Below are 18,218 nucleotides of genomic sequence, written 5' to 3' on the forward strand. Positions count from 1 at the left end.
AGCTAGCGAAAAGGACAACGACACCTTATTTCATGGGCAGAAGCAATGCATATAAGGACAAACAAGAAACAAAGAAGGCAGATAATAAAAGGAGAATTGAATTACATAGTATGTAAATCTGTGGAGACTCTGATAAAAATTATAAATGTTGAAAATTATATTGTATGGTAGTAAAACTTGAGAGCCAATACTGTTTATGTATAAAATAGAAGTAGAGGGTTTAAATTTTACAACGAATGCTTGATGCTGAAATATTTTACTCAATGTGTTTTTATTTCTAAATATATACAGTATTAGGATATGGTTATTAGAATTAGGGAACATACTATATTTTTATCTCAAAATATACAGATTTTTTTGGCTTGATATTCAAAAACATTTTGTCTGTTGTTTTGAATTTTGGATAGTGAAACAAACTCCAATACATTTTTGTTGATGCATGTTGTGTCATCATACTTTATTTTTTACTTTTTCATATTTGAAGGAACACATTCAATTAGCATTGGATTTATTGGCTACAATGCCGCCATCACAAAACAGTTCTCAACTATGGGTAGACTTCATGAAGTGTCATCCCAATGGATGGAAAATACCGGAATTGATGGTAAGTAGAATTGTTGTTACATTTCTTGACACTTCGTATATCACGATTTTACATTTATTGTGAAAACATTCGGATAGAGGTACTGTAGGGCTCAAAAAATAGTGGCAACAACGAAAATATTGTTACACAAAAATATCTCCCAATATATACTACATCGTATTTTTTAAAGGATTGTCGATGAAATTTAAAAGAGTGGTTCTGATTGAATTAGAGCTGTTGAAAAGATGTGAAGAAGAAGTCGGCATACTCAAAAAAGAAATGTCTAGCTACTTGCTTCCTTTTTGCTGCTTGAAGAAACTCTTTACGTTAAGATTTCAATCAAGAACTACGATATTTTCGATTCTCACTTTTACCACACGCTTGTCCTATTCGTACGGAGATTAGAAGACAATGTGAAAGTGCGCGAAAAAACTATAAAAACCCAATTAAAATTAATGTGACGTGACGGGTCTCCATCTCCGAGACGGATCTTCATCGTTTATGTTCAAAACAGTTTTCTTCTTCTCCTCCTCACTCACTCCACGCAGCATGTTCTATTGTTTGTAATCAATTTATATTATCAACTTGTGTCAAGTCATTAAAATATGTTTCTGAACTATAAAGGGAATAAAGAAATTGAGTTTGTTCCAAAGTCTTTTAGCCCGCATTCATTTCATTCTACTTCAATCAAAACTATTAGCTGTATACTATTTCAACTATTTGTAGAGTATATTTTTTTAACAAGTACTTATTTGCTTCTTATAATAATACAAGATGTATAGTATACATAAAACTAGCTCACCTCATACGTGGCACTGTATTATATATATTCATTTGTGGAATTAAAATGGAAATCAATCACAATGGGCTATCAAACAGAAAGTGAATGTTTCAAAATATCATTCCGGGCATGCTATGTAATATATTAAAAAGGATGGCCACAAGCTTGATCATATTTTTTTTGAAGTAATCACATAAAAAACTTTCTATATTAACAAAAAGCAATATATAAAGAAGTAGTAATCTTCTTGTGAAACATTCTGTGATGCCACAGATGCTAATGGTTTTGACTTTCGTAGTGCATGAGCATATTTTTTGAAAAAAATAATTATTTGAGGAAACTACAAAGAAAAATTGAGTTACTGTCAGTACATTTATATACATTATGAGAACCATCATAAAACCATTCAATAAACCTGAAAGTATAATTCATAACTTCAGTCTATGAAATACACAAACACATTTCATCAAGAAACTACAACTACAAACTACAATCGTTCAATATATATTAACAATTGTTTCACAAAAAAAACGGATTCTTCTATATTCGAAAGCATAACAGATTAATCCTTAACGAAGACAACGTGATACACGTTTGCCTAAAGTTCATTCCAGTATATGTTAACAAGTTTTAATGTTGTGAAACAAAAAAAGGTTTCGTTCAACCAAGAGATAATCGCTATGTACAAAAGTATTCAGGCCTCAATTCATCGAAACAAGACAAGTAGAGTTCGTATATGTGATAATACATTAGACACAATTCATTTCCGGCCAAAATTAAGCGAAACGAGAGAAATCTGCAGGGCTTAACTGATAATGCCATAGACAAGTGCCGACTTCGGTGTTATGAAAGGCCCAATTCACCAAAACAACGGAACCTGCTATGTATGGATTGCTTCTAGAAACAGGACCATTTTCCTAAATTTTTTTTCAACGACCTAGCTCACCGAAACAATCAAATCTATTATGTACGGATTCCTTTTAAAAACAGGATCCTTTTTCTGAATGTTTACCAATGGCTCAATTTACCGAAATAACCGAATCTGTGATGTATGAATTGCTTCTAGAAACAGAAGCTTTTTCGTGAATGCTTAACAATGGGCCAATCCACCGAAACAACTGAATATGTGATGTATGGATTGCTTCTAGAAACAGGAGCTCTTTCCTGAATGATTATCAAAGGTCTAATTTGCGGAAATAACTGTATCTCTTACTTATCAGAGGCTCGATTTACCAACATAACCGAATGTGTTATGTATGGATTGCTTTTAAAATCGGGAATTCTCACCTGAATATTTTGTGAAGGCAATTTTGCAAATGTTAGCCAACTTTATGTGTATGGATTGCTCCTGACTTGCCAATTCTTTCCTAACTTTTTTGTTAAAGCCTTACAGATGTAAATTTCTTCCGCCCTTAAAGGAAATAAAAATCTGATATTAAAGTACCACATCAAATGCGGTTGATTAACAATTAATATTAAAAATCAAATAGAAGAATAATTTTAACAAAAGAGCTTTGGCTCTTTTGGGATAAGGCAGTTTAGAAGGGGATTAAACACAAGACGACGATAAACATTTGCGTAGATATTTACGCTCCATCTTATAATACAACCACTATGTATATAACACCAAATGTCAATAAGAAAACAAATTAATCAAGTTCAGAGAGCACAGAAAACGAATACAAAAATTTGTATCCACAAGGTTCCAGCCCTGCTCAGTGTTATGGTACCGCCAAGGTTCACAAGATACCACCTAATTCTACAGTAGCTGACGATTTACCATCACGACCCATCATATCGAATATCGGATCTGCTACTTACAACACATCAAACTACCTTGCGAAATCTTTAACACCGCTGACAAAGTCAACATATACTACTGAAAGCTCTTTAGATTTTATATTATCATTGAAAGGAGAAAAGATACCTCATAATTACAAACTAGTACCTTTTGACGTCACTAGTTTATTCACCAACGTTCCGTTGGAACAAAAGATAGACATAATATTGCAAAAGATATATGCTGAAAAAGTTATAGAAACAAAAATTAAGCGAGAGGAAATGAAACATCTATTAATCTCATGTACAAAACATGTACATTTCAGTTTTAACAACCAACTTATATTCAGGTAGATGGTGTAGCAATGGGCTCGCCTCTAGGACCAGTCCTAGCATATCTTCATGGTTGAGTTAGAGAATGAAATAGTCCCAAAATTAGAAAATTCAGTAAAATTTTGGAAGAAATATGTAGATGACACTGTTAATGAAAACCAGATAAACAATGTGCTGATCACACTTAATAGTTACCATTCGAATATCCAGTGAACATATGAAGTTAAAAACGATAACTACATAGCCTTTCTTGATGTAAAAACACATCTATTTATCGAAAAGACACGAACACTGACATATAAATGCACTAGAATTCATCTGCATCACGCCCATGGAAAGTTGAAACGGTTAAAAGGTTGGTGTTGAGAGTGTTTAATATATGCTCTTAATCACAAGATCTGAAATACGAACTAAATCACTTAAAAAATGTGTTTATAAAAAACTTATCCCGAAGCAGTTGTATCTAATGTAATTAATAACACACAGCGAAATTTCAACATTCAAAATGCCGACACTGTTTCTGAAGAAGACACCAATGAATCTCCAATAACACCTTTCATGGTTTTTATTCTGTCAAGTCTGGCTACGGAAAATAAATAAGGTTAATTTCGTTTAAGAAAAACGAATTAGAAAATAATGGTAACTGCTTAGTAAAGCGTCTAACACTTTTAAACAGTTTCTATCAGCCAATGTCAAGCCACGCATTGCTGATCAATGTAAAATGTTATGTTTGCTATTTTCTGTGAAATAGAACCAAGGATGAACACAACATGGTGTTGTGTACAAATATACTTGTCCGGTGGAATAGTGCGATGCTACATACATTGGTGAAACAGCCAGGAGGCTTAATGAAAGATAGACCACCAAAAACGCGATAAGAACTCTCACATCCTAAAACATTCAGTCATTGAGAATTACCAACTTGGTGAACAAAAGAACTTCAGTATTTTGATAGATAATGTTCACCACTTTAAAAAGAAAAAAATAGCTGAGGCCATGTATATTTGTGATAACAGTCCCACGCTTAATGTACAGGGATTATCTGTTCCATTAAAATTGTTTTAAGATAAATATTATTTATAGTCAAGGGGAGGAGTGAATTTGTGCACCGCGCGGTGGACGTTACCCTCACCAACGGTATATAGTTTATATACCTTTGGGTATGCCGTTATGTGTTATATGTTTCGTTAAGTATTGTTTTATACGTCCTCTGTGTATTGCGTAGTTGTTGAAAATTATATTTAAAAAACTTTTGAGATAATTGTAACAATTTACGTTGATAATTGTCTTGTAGTAACAAGACGAAATATCCGTTAAAATAAAATAAAAAATGTCATCATCAATCAAACTTCTCGTATTTATTTTTATTGTGAAGTTATATACCGAATTAATATATAAGACTAATTAAGCAAGAACATATTTGTTAATATCGATCTGCTTGTGCTAAGGCACTTGCCATTGTATAACTGGATGTCAGTTGAGCTTGCTGCAATTTTTGGTTATATAAATTGGCAAAACAGTAACAGCTAGTGGATTTCAATAATCAGTTTCTTCACTAAAAAACAATTAATCTTTAAGAATCTTGCTATTAGATCACAGAAATGTTACACAAAAAAACTTTGGAAATGAATACAATTAATTTGGAAACTATGAATTTTAGGAAAAGTAATAGCAAACAGAGAAATATATCACCTAGCAGTCATAATATGTATTGTAAAGAAACAAATAACAACAACATGATCAACACTAACATTTTATTCCAATACATAGAAAAAGAGTTTGGCAGTACTTTTAAGCTCTATCATGTGTACAGGTAGCGGCATAAAAAGACACCTTAGTCATTAAAGTTACTGCAAAAAAACTTTCATAACAAAAGAACCATCCATTATGTAAATTCTCTTACAATTCTGCCTCAAACCACTGATGGTGATTTATATTTAATGTGGTCTGTGCTCAATGGATTTCAGGATGGACCAGGTTTCCAGTGTTTAGCTCCCATTGCTACAAAAATCTTTATGAAATGACAAACTAACTAGACAATGGGGGGACATTGAACTTATAATCTCAAGTAGAGGAGATGATTCAAACGCTCTACCGACAGAGCTGCACTAAATCCATCATCTTTTTAAGAACTTATGGGAACACGACCTTATATTTGCTGCAATGATTTCCACAACATAGCTTAGTACACCTTTTTTGCTTGACATGACATTCATACTCTTTTTAGAAAGATTGCAGTTCCCGAGCATTAACAAATGTAAAAATAACATTTTGCATTGATTATAATGTTTTGTTAGAAACAGCATCCATACTTTTACTAACAGCGCGTGAAACCGCCACAGCATTGACGCAATTCTTATATTGATTTTCACCACACAGTGTTCTGTTAAAGGCACATAAGACGTATATTGGTTCCATGGTTACAGAACTCTCATGCACACATTCGCTAAAATTTTCAAGAGGGGAAAGCAAATACACAGTTTGTGCTTGCTATCAACGACACAGTATCCATAAATTCGGCAGATTTTTTTAAAAAAATTATATTTGTCGCACTTTTTTACATGTGTTGTAAACGACTCAGCATCCATACATTTCTTAGATTGTTTTTCACTGATCATTCACTCGTTCGTTGTAATGTAATTACTTTCTCCACTAAAAAACAAAACACAAAACAATAAAGTATTGAAGCAATTCTCCGGAATTTGCAGACAATACATAGAGGTCTAATAGTACTCTAAAAGATGTGTTCACATATTTCTATTTGAGGAGTCTAAAGCAATAAAAAAGCAAGGACTTACATTTACATTGTATGGATCTTCGTTTAATATTATTCTTTTACCAAAAATACAATTTAGCAAAGCAAAAAAATGAATGCCAAGATTTAATCTAAATATAACGTAAATATTTCTTAATAACCCTAGAAGGACACTGGTCTCTGCTTCATGTACAATAAAAATATAAAGTAAAAGAACGTTTTAGTCCAAAGTAAAAGTCTGCATAACGTTTTAAACAGTTGTGTGAAAGTTTAACAAACATTTAAGAAATTTCCTCAAATAATTATTTTTAACGTTGCAAAAATAAGAAATATAAAAACATTTATATATATGCAAATAGTAATGAATGGAAACATTTAAGAAGTTTCCTCAAATAATTATTTTTTAATGCTGGAAATATATAAATAAAAAAACCCATCTATTCATGCATGCAGATAGTAATGAATGGAAACTCGTTGTTCTTAATTGAAAAAAAAATTTTATATAGAAAAATCCTAGTTGGTACACATTTTTGCTGTTTTTTAGGCTGAATCAAAAAGAAAAACATTTATGTGGAGTATTTGTTCCACTAGTGCTATTGGCTTTATACCATAGGTTATAACTGTGTGCCGTTTTCATGAATACAAATAGGTCCAGAATCAATTTTTAAAAGCCAATTGCTCTTTTCAAGTACAAGTTTCAGGAATTTCATAAAGTTTCTTCATTGACGGTATTTTTTGGGCTTGGTGACTTGTTGATTATATTTTCAGCCTGAACACATATGTATTGGTTTTGACGCACAATCAAACACTTGCAACACTGACACTGGTCCATTGTGGCCAAAAAGTAGCGATGTATGTCACTCACTAACTGCAATGCTTGTTGATTCTTTTTTCCTTATTGCTTTATAAAAATCCAAACAATGTTTTCAATTCTGTTGACATGGTCACAAAAAGACAAATAGAAATAACAGACTTCGTAGACTACACATTCATTGAGAAAATTGTATTACATCCAGAATATTAGAGAACTCCATTTCAATTAAATTTTAACAAAGTTTTGTGATATATAGTATGATTTTCATTAAGTATATGCGGGAATATTGGAATACCATGCTTGACTCTGTACAGTTAATCAGTTAAAGCTAAGATGTTAATGGATAACAATATAGAACCACTGAATTATGTTTCACATGAATTAAATTCCATGTGGACTATTTTTTTTTGTGGATGCCACATCGTCTGTAATTAGTTTGCAGATATTTTTTGAGCTGATTAATTAATGTGAATAACTGTTTTTTGTAGACAGACTTAGTTCAAATCAAGTGGACTTAATTTGACAATTTTTTTAAACAACAATACCATGAATTTTACCCATGCTAAACATAATGATTTTTAAAATGTATGTTGGGTTTATAGTTAACGGACTAGTTTTTATGTGTCTTGAGCCATCGTGACAACGTTTTGCAAAATAGAAAATGTTTGGTGGCTAATCCTGCTGGAAAAGGTTTTAATATGGTGTAGTTATTTCGTGCTTTTTTCACCGCTACTTGTGAGATTTTAAAATATATGTTCAGGTAGGGGGTACAGTACATCTGAATAAAGCACTCCGCCATGATGTGTGACGGTTTAAGTGATCCAACTGGCATTCAATGTCTTATAAATAACTCAATTTTATTTGAATCGCACTTGCAGAAAACTTCTTTCTATAACAACTCATCAGAGTTTTAGTATAACGTATATCTGCACTAATCACTAGATGAATGGCAGGGTTTAACTGCATTTAACGCTCAAACTGTCGTTTAACATAGATATTGAGGTCAACATACCCATACTCATCGAAAAGGATTGGAATAAGTACTATTACAGGGAGCTGTTACAATTCAGGCATGAGCCATCTAACGAAGTGGACGGAAATGCAATAGCAATAATAAGAACTGATTCTTTACAAAACGGACAAGAAAAATTGATTGACTGGTTTGCGAAGAAGATTGAGACTGTAAAAGCAGACATTTCCTGTAAAGTTTTAAAGTGTTTAAAATAGATATTTTAAAATTAAATGCTTATCTCTACTTTTTTGGATTGTACGCTAATTGAAGAGAAAAAAAGCCTATAGTTGCCATTTCGTGCAAAAAAATTTGTCCGCTCGAGTGTCCGTTAATTAAGTGTCCGCTAATTGAAGAGAATACTGTATACATTTATTTTCAGCAGCGTTTTAAGCTCTACTCAATAAAGGCGACGGGGAAACACGGGGAAAATTTTTTTTTTGTGTATTCACTAAGTAGATTTTTCTGCGGACCTTATCGACTAGTGTAGGTGCTTACACGATTTCAACTGAGTTAACTATTTTTATTCGCTAAACGACAAAATTACAAGACGAAATTTAAGCAACAAATTACACATGTAAGATGACATAAAATATAATAAGAAATAAACACTTACTAGATATATAGTGGCGTAAGCCAAGCCAACTACATGTGAGAGAAAACAACTAAAACAGATGCTGAGATACAGGACAACTCCTGTGATGTATGAAAGAAAAATTTCACTCAACAGCAAATTTAATACAAAAATGTATGTTCGACTCTGTCATTACATGTTGAAGACTGAATGCGCAGAAAAAAGATGTGCAAGATGTGCAGAAAATTTAACTAAAAATAGTACCAAAATTACAATTATTCTCTTTACATAATTAACACGGGACAATACATCACAACACAAAACTAACAAAATGCATCTTGTTCTCCACCGCAGAGCGAACTCTACAGCAGAGCACATACGCGACACCACAAGGACAATACAAATGACGTATCAAAATAAATGTCAATACGGCCGGAAATTCATGTAGGCTGTTGTTTTGTGAGCTACTTTACGTATCCGCACCCTAAGCAACGTTCATTTACACATATGCGCATTAGAAAAGATAGAATTATCACATTTATGTTATCTTAAAATAACTCGAGTTATCTTACAATCAAGACATTTATCTTAAGATAGCACTTGTTATCTTAAAATAACTTTATTAATGTGACTTTTGAATGCCGTAGGGCTGAGCCGAAACCAAACCATCGCGCTATCGCAATTAAAAAAGGTATTAAAATTAAAAACTTAAATTTAGAGTTAAAAACTCTAATTTAGTATTTTTAGAAAAAACAACTTTTCTTTTTTATTTCCAGATCTCCTTCCTGGTTATTTGTTGAAGTTGGATCTGTCAGGTTAACAATAACAAATTTTGAAGAGGTTTTTCTGTTTGTGTAAAATCTTTCTGACGCTATACGTTAATTATTTACTAAGGGTAATCAATTTCATTGTAGCGCGCTCTCAAAATGAGCCCTAAAAGAAAGCCAGCCCTTAGCAAAAAATGGCTATAAATATTTCATAAGTTATTAAATGTTTCAATCCAAATTTTAAATTATTACGGTTCTTGACATTCCTTTACATTTCGGGGATCGTGTGCGCGGGGTTGATGATGGGCTATGTTACGGTAATCCCCTAAAAATAAGTTAATAAAAAGGGAGAAGAAAAACGCGAATGGTCTGAAAAAGATCCTGAATCTAAACATAGATCTTGATAAACGTAGGTCTCTTTTAATGTGTTTCTTTGTGAACTAAAAAATCTCACTATAGGAGTCTCAAAGGCTCTTTATAGGAGAACAGAGGTTTCTACTGTTACATGTATGTTAGCAATTTATTATGTATAAATATGCCTCAGGGTAAGATATCAAAGTTTCCAATAATCTGTTAGGTTTACTGAATTTTGTTTGATCTGACCTACATACTAACTATGAGTATAGCCTAACGCAACTATGACATCATAACCATTGAAACTTTAAATTGCTTCTAGTCAACATTAGAGTAAAAATAAATAATAAAAACATGTCTGTCATGTCACATCATACTTCATTTTAAGTAAAGAAAATAAAAAAAAAAGTTTGACCTTTGTTTCCCATTACCGCGAACGTTTGTCTGTTTTATAAAAATAATGTTTTGAGTAAAAAATTTTGGAATGAATTTCTCTACAAATTGTCATTTTGCTCGATATTCAGCAAATTATAAAGTGTAACCTTTCTGGAGTATGGCATTGAAAAATAGGTGCAACTTACACTCGTTTTTCCGTAGTATATTTCGTGCACATTAACCAATCACAGAAAAACTTAACCACATAAGAATATAAAAACCATTTCCGTTAAGGTGGATTTCCACTTAAAATCAAACAAATCGAAAAAAAACAATAAAAATACTGAAATTTGATTAAATATCTGCTAATTATTTTGTTTTTAAAATTTTTTTTTCCTGAAAGTTGACTGGCTTTAAACCTTTCTGCTTTCTTAGCATTGAAATAATCCACTCCGCCGCTATTCCTTTGCAGGCTTAATTTTGTTTTAAAAAGATTTAATCTTTGACGTCAGTTAACTAGAGAATTGATATTAAAACTGGCTGAACTGACTACTGAACCTACAATCTTGGGCGACGTTTTTGGTTATAAAATATGGTGTAGGTAGGACCAGCTCATACACGTTGTTAACATTTCTGAAAGTACTGAGAGAAAAAGATATTTTTATTTTCCCATTTTTTGCTAAAATTGACCCAGTCCCAAGTCATTTAACGTACAAAACGCCTCAGATTATTCTGGGGCCTGTTAACAATACAGTTGATAACTCCAGCATTCATTTTATCAAATCACTTTCTCGAGTCTCTTGAACTTTCGTTAATACTTCATGGAGAAAGACATAAACAGAAAAATAACTGATACAAATATAATCTGATTTCTAACATATATACATTGTGCTTTTAAACAATTTTGGCAGAGCTACATATCAGTCCAGAACCTTTAGGACTGTGAAATATTTCTGCCAAGTAATTGTAAAAAATGTTTAGTAAAATAAAAAAAATAATAAACCTCGGTAAATAAGCAAAATAGAAAGAAAATAAAACACTTCAACACTACAAAACAAAAGTAAGTTCAAATAAAAAAGATATCGTTCTAAATTTTAAACACTTTCTAGACAAAACAGTGATTTTATATATGTCCTTTTTGTTTTTCGACCAATAACAGCCTTGACAAATTGTGCACTTAATAAGGTTCAGCATAATTAACGTAATATATATCTACGATATCTCCAAAATTACATAAGATGTAAACTACATTTATTAAAACGCTTAAAAACGTATTTGTCCGAATCATGCTACTAGACACAAAAAGTTATTAAACAAAACAAAGAAGCACGACATTTTATAGTTTGTTACCACTTGCTATTTTAATATAACGCAGTAAAAAAAAGAGGTAATTCAGAACGTCTTTTATCTCATTTTCTTTTCCGCTTCCCTTCCACCCTCTCATTAGCGCTCAGGCTGTCAAATAGTATAACGCTTTCTAAACGAAGTATAATACAGCTAGTTATTTATATACTAGTTTATACTTCATGCATTTTTAGCACAAAGTGTAGATTATGAACGATTAGTTAGTGCAACACTCCAGTTCTATAAAACATCGCCTAAAAATTTTCTAAAGAGATTCTATTTCGTCGCAATTTTTTTTTATACGCCGGTTTTTACAACGGGAAATGTAATTGTTTTGTTATGAATTGGTGTATTGGTATTATTTTGTTTTAATCTGCAACATTTTTTAAAAAATTAGGGTGATAAGAATGCACGAAAAAAACTTCGATATTTCGACTTACAAGAACACCGTCAAGGAATATTAGAGCCAGTATTAAACACTGCAGGACCTCTGAAGCAAGTTATATATATCCTAACATGGGGAGCAATGATTAGTGCATATTATAGTATCAGGATACGAAATTGTAGGAATCCCGCAATCCCCCCTTGCCTCTGCATTCCACCACGCCACACGCATATCGATGTTAAAAATTCCCAATTAGAAATATTGTCGTCCCAAAGTTTACAAAATTAAAGATAATCTTTGAAGCTCAAAAATAAACAACTTAGCTTTGGTCTAATTTAGGTAACGCAGTAGTGTTCATCTTATTAGCGTATAGATATTTAAAAATATAAAAAATCAAACAAAAACAATAGGAATAATACTAATGATTTGTCAAACTACAGAGTACCACTGTTTATTCAACATGCTGTCGTCGAGTGTTTATTGTAGCCTCTTTGCAACGGTTGTTGGTTTTCGACTAGTGACTTACACGAAAGTCAAGCTAATGGCGGGGGAAAATGTATGATCACTGAGGACAAAAACAACAAACTTAAATCATCTTAAATATCACACTGGACATCCAAATACAAATGACAGAAAAGTCCCATATATAGCTTTAGTACCCAGGTAAAGGGCGGCATGTCATTGGTTACAACTTACGTCATAGCGGGCAATAGCAACCGTGTTTAAAGTTTTAATAATCCATATAACAACGTATTACTATTATTGTATTACCGAATACTACAAGGTATTACAGTATATTACTGAATACTACAAGGTATTACAGTGTATTACCGAATACTACAAGGCATTACAGTATATTACTGAATACTACAAGGTATTACAGTGTACTACTGAATACTACAAAGTATTACAGTGTATTACCGAATACTACAAGGTATTACAGTATATTACTGAATACTACAAGGTATTACAGTATATTACCGAATACTACAAGGTATTACAGTGTGCAACTGAATACTACAAAGTATTACAGTGTATTACCGAATACTACAAGGTATTACAGTGTATTACTGAATACTACAAGGTATTACAGTGTACAACTGAATACTACAAATATTACAGTGTATTACCGAATACTACAAGGTATTACAGTGTATTACTGAATACTACAAAGTATTACAGTGTATTACCGAATACTACAAGGTATTACAGTATATTACTGAATACTACAAGGTATTACAGTGTATTACTGAATACTACAAAGTATTACAGTGTATTACCGAATACTACAAGGTATTACAGTATATTACTGAATACTACAAGGTATTACAGTGTATTACTGAATACTACAAGGTATTACAGTGTATTACCGAATACTACAAGACATTACAGTATATTACTGAATACTACAAGGTATTACAGTGTACTACTGAATACTACAAAGTATTACAGTGTATTACTGAATACTACAAGGTATTACAGTATATTACTGAATACTACAAGGTATTACAGTATATTACCGAATACTACAAGGTATTACAGTGTACAACTGAATACTACAAAGTATTACAGTGTATTACCGAATACTACAAGGTATTACAGTGTATTACTGAATACTACAAGGTATTACAGTGTACAACTGAATACTACAAATATTACAGTGTATTACAGAATACTACAAGGTATTACAGTGTATTACTGAATACTACAAAGTATTACAGTGTATTACCGAATACTACAAGGTATTACAGTATATTACCGAATACTACAAGGTATTACAGTGTATTACCGAATACTACAAGGTATTACAGTGTATTACTGAATACTACAAAGTATTACAGTGTATTACCGAATACTACAAGGCATTACAGTATATTACTGAATACTACAAGGTATTACAGTGTACTACTGAATACTACAAAGTATTACAGTGTATTACCGAATACTACAAGGTATTACAGTGTATTACTGAATACTACAAAGTATTACAGTGTATTACCGAATACTACAAGGTATTACAGTATATTACTGAATACTACAAGGTATTACAGTGTATTACCGAATACTACAAGGCATTACAGTATATTACTGAATACTACAAGGTATTACAGTGTACTACTGAATACTACAAAGTATTACAGTGTATTACCGAATACTACAAGGTATTACAGTATATTACTGAATACTACAAGGTATTACAGTATATTACCGAATACTACAAGGTATTACAGTGTACAACTGAATACTACAAAGTATTACAGTGTATTACCGAATACTACAAGGTATTACAGTGTATTACTGAATACTACAAGGTATTACAGTATATTACCGAATACTACAAGGTATTACAGTATATTACTGAATACTACAAGGTATTACAGTGTATTACTGAATACTACAAGGTATTACAGTGTATTACCGAATACTACAAGGCATTACAGTATATTACTGAATACTACAAGGTATTACAGTGTACTACTGAATACTACAAAGTATTACAGTGTATTACTGAATACTACAAGGTATTACAGTATATTACTGAATACTACAAGGTATTACAGTATATTACCGAATACTACAAAGTATTACAGTGTACAACTGAATACTACAAAGTATTACAGTGTATTACCGAATACTACAAGGTATTACAGTGTATTACCGAATACTACAAGGTATTACAGTGTACAACTGAATACTACAAAGTATTACAGTGTATTACCGAATACTACAAGGTATTACAGTGTATTACTGAATACTACAAGGTATTACAGTATATTACTGAATACTACAAGGTATTACAGTGTATTACTGAATACTACAAAGTATTACAGTGTATTACCGAATACTACAAGGTATTACAGTATATTACTGAATACTACAAGGTATTACAGTGTATTACTGAATACTACAAGGTATTACAGTGTATTACCGAATACTACAAGGCATTACAGTATATTACTGAATACTACAAGGTATTACAGTGTACTACTGAATACTACAAAGTATTACAGTGTATTACTGAATACTACAAGGTATTACAGTATATTACTGAATACTACAAGGTATTACAGTATATTACCGAATACTACAAGGTATTACAGTGTATTACCGAATACTACAAGGTATTACAGTGTGTTACTGAATACTACAAGGTATTACAGTGTACAACTGAATACTACAAATATTACAGTGTATTACCGAATACTACAAGGTATTACAGTGTATTACTGAATACTACAAAGTATTACAGTGTATTACCGAATACTACAAGGTATTACAGTATATTACTGAATACTACAAGGTATTACAGTGTATTACCGAATACTACAAGGCATTATAGTATATTACTGAATACTACAAGGTATTACAGTGTACTACTGAATACTACAAAGTATTACAGTGTATTACCGAATACTACAAGGTATTACAGTATATTACTGAATACTACAAGGTATTACAGTATATTACCGAATACTACAAGGCATTACAGTGTACAACTGAATACTACAAAGTATTACAGTGTATTACCGAATACTACAAGGTATTACAGTGTATTACTGAATACTACAAGGTATTACAGTGTACAACTGAATACTACAAATATTACAGTGTATTACCGAATACTACAAGGTATTACAGTGTATTACTGAATACTACAAAGTATTACAGTGTATTACCGAATACTACAAGGTATTACAGTATATTACTGAATACTACAAGGTATTACAGTGTATTACCGAATACTACAAGGCATTATAGTATATTACTGAATACTACAAGGTATTACAGTGTACTACTGAATACTACAAAGTATTACAGTGTATTACCGAATACTACAAGGTATTACAGTATATTACTGAATACTACAAGGTATTACAGTATATTACCGAATACTACAAGGCATTACAGTGTACAACTGAATACTACAAATATTATAGTGTATTACCGAATACTACAAGGTATTACAGTGTATTACTGAATACTACAAGGTATTACAGTGTACAACTGAATACTACAAATATTATAGTGTATTACCGAATACTACAAGGTATTACAGTGTATTACTGAATACTACAAAGTATTACAGTGTATTACCGAATACTACAAGGTATTACAGTATATTACTGAATACTACAAGGTATTACAGTATATTACTGAATACTACAAGGTATTACAGTGTATTACTGAATACTACAAGGCATTACAGTATATTACTGAATACTACAAGGTATTACAATGTACTACTGAATACTACAAAGTATTACAGTGTATTACCGAATACTACAAGGTATTACAGTGTATTACTGAATACTACAAGGTATTACAGTGTACAACTGAATACTACAAATATTACAGTGTATTACCGAATACTACAAGGTATTACAGTGTATTACCGAATACTACAAGGTATTACAGTGTATTACTGAATACTACAAGGTATTACAGTGTACAACTGAATACTACAAGGTATTACAGTGTATTACTGAATACTACAAAGTATTACAGTGTATTAACGAATACTACAAGGTATTACAGTATATTACTGAATACTACAAGGTATTACAGTGTATTACCGAATACTACAAGGCATTACAGTATATTACTGAATACTACAAGGTATTACAGTGTATTACCGAATACTACAAGGCATTACAGTATATTACTGAATACTACAAGGTATTACAGTGTATTACCGAATACTACAAGGTATTACAGTATATTACTGAATACTACAAAGTATTACAGTATATTACTGAATACTACTAGGTATTACAGTGTATTACCGAATACTACAAGGCATTACAGTATATTACTGAATACTACAAGGTATTACAGGGTATTACTGAATACTACAAGGTATTACAGTGTATTACTGGATACTACAAAGTAATACGGCATATTACTTAGTACTACAGTATACAATACGGCATATTACTAAGTACTACAGTGTATTACTGTATATTACAAAGATATTACATTAGGCAGTAGTATGTATTAACAACATCACGACGTTGATAAATTGTTTAACGTCGCGTGTCGGATGCAGTTGAGCTGTCGTGAGGAAAGGAATACGACAATGTCGGGTAAAGGTGAGGTTGTGTTAGAGGTTCAAGTATACGACATATTCACAGACTATATGGATCCTTCCATGAAGTGCTTCCCTGTTTTTCTTTAATTCTGCGAATTTTGAACTGAAGGTAATACTAAGGAACACGAATTACGAAGGGCTTCGGCTGACGACGCATTGTCTTGTTATTCCAATAAAATGTATGCAATCCTGCCATTTTTTCCCTAGCCACTAAATCACTAATGTTGCTTTTGTTATCCCTAATTTGTTATATTCCACGAGTAAATTTTTTGAAGTTTAGTGTCTTTAAGGTATAGCATAGGTTTCCATATACATAGCTACCAGTCACTTCTGCATGTTTTCCGCTTCTCCGCTCTGGTGGAGGAAACGCTTAAAGAGGAATTTCGGTTTAAAAAATTTTTTATTTTTTTATTTCATAATTCAGAGTTTTGGAAATGTTTTTATTTATTGTTGACACAAATTTCTTGAAAATGCTCCGTTTTTGAAAAAGCGCGTCAGAAAAATAAAAGCTGGGTTCACACTCAAGTATGATGTTTTATAGTTCAAAACATTGCATCATGTGAAAGAGTCACAACACAGGCTATACAGTTTGTTAAAAGAATCTACTTTTTTCTAGCTGTATTTCTTTTCAAATCTGTAACAAATTAATTCTTTGAAAATACAGTGTCAATTTGTAAGCAATGGATCCAATTTGCAGCAATTCAAGCTCTAAAATGATGACATACCTGATTTATCTACTCTTAGTCCTATAAATTTTGTACCAAAATTTTCTTTGGAAGAACTGAATAAATTACAAATCTGTAGTTCCAAGGTAAAATAACTAAAAAATTAGCTAAGAATAATTTTCTTTTTCGTGTTTAAAACCATAAAGCTCTACATATACCTTTTAGATATTAGTCTTCGCGTTGATAACAAAATATGCCTACGAGCACCACAACTTGCCTAACATGAGTTTTATCTCCAAGTCATTCAACTCTCCTTCGCATATATTTTATTCAGTATTATTTGCTACTGCAAAAAAACATAAAAAAACGCAACGGTGGTTGTTTTATTCTATTCAGCTTTACAAATCAAATAAGAAAGTGTGCTCAAAGATCAAAACTTGAGACAGGGGTTATATATTTTAAAGGTTTTTCCTTTTAGAAAAACAATGTATATATACTTGAAGCCAAAATTTTTGGAATGGTTTGTCTTTGTAATCCAGTACTAACCACTGCACTGTCTGCCCTCAATAATTTAATTGTCGATGCTATGAACTCGGTAGAAGACAAGACCA

This window comes from Hydractinia symbiolongicarpus, chromosome 2 (assembly GCF_029227915.1).
Source record: "Hydractinia symbiolongicarpus strain clone_291-10 chromosome 2, HSymV2.1, whole genome shotgun sequence".
NCBI lineage: Eukaryota > Metazoa > Cnidaria > Hydrozoa > Anthoathecata > Hydractiniidae > Hydractinia > Hydractinia symbiolongicarpus.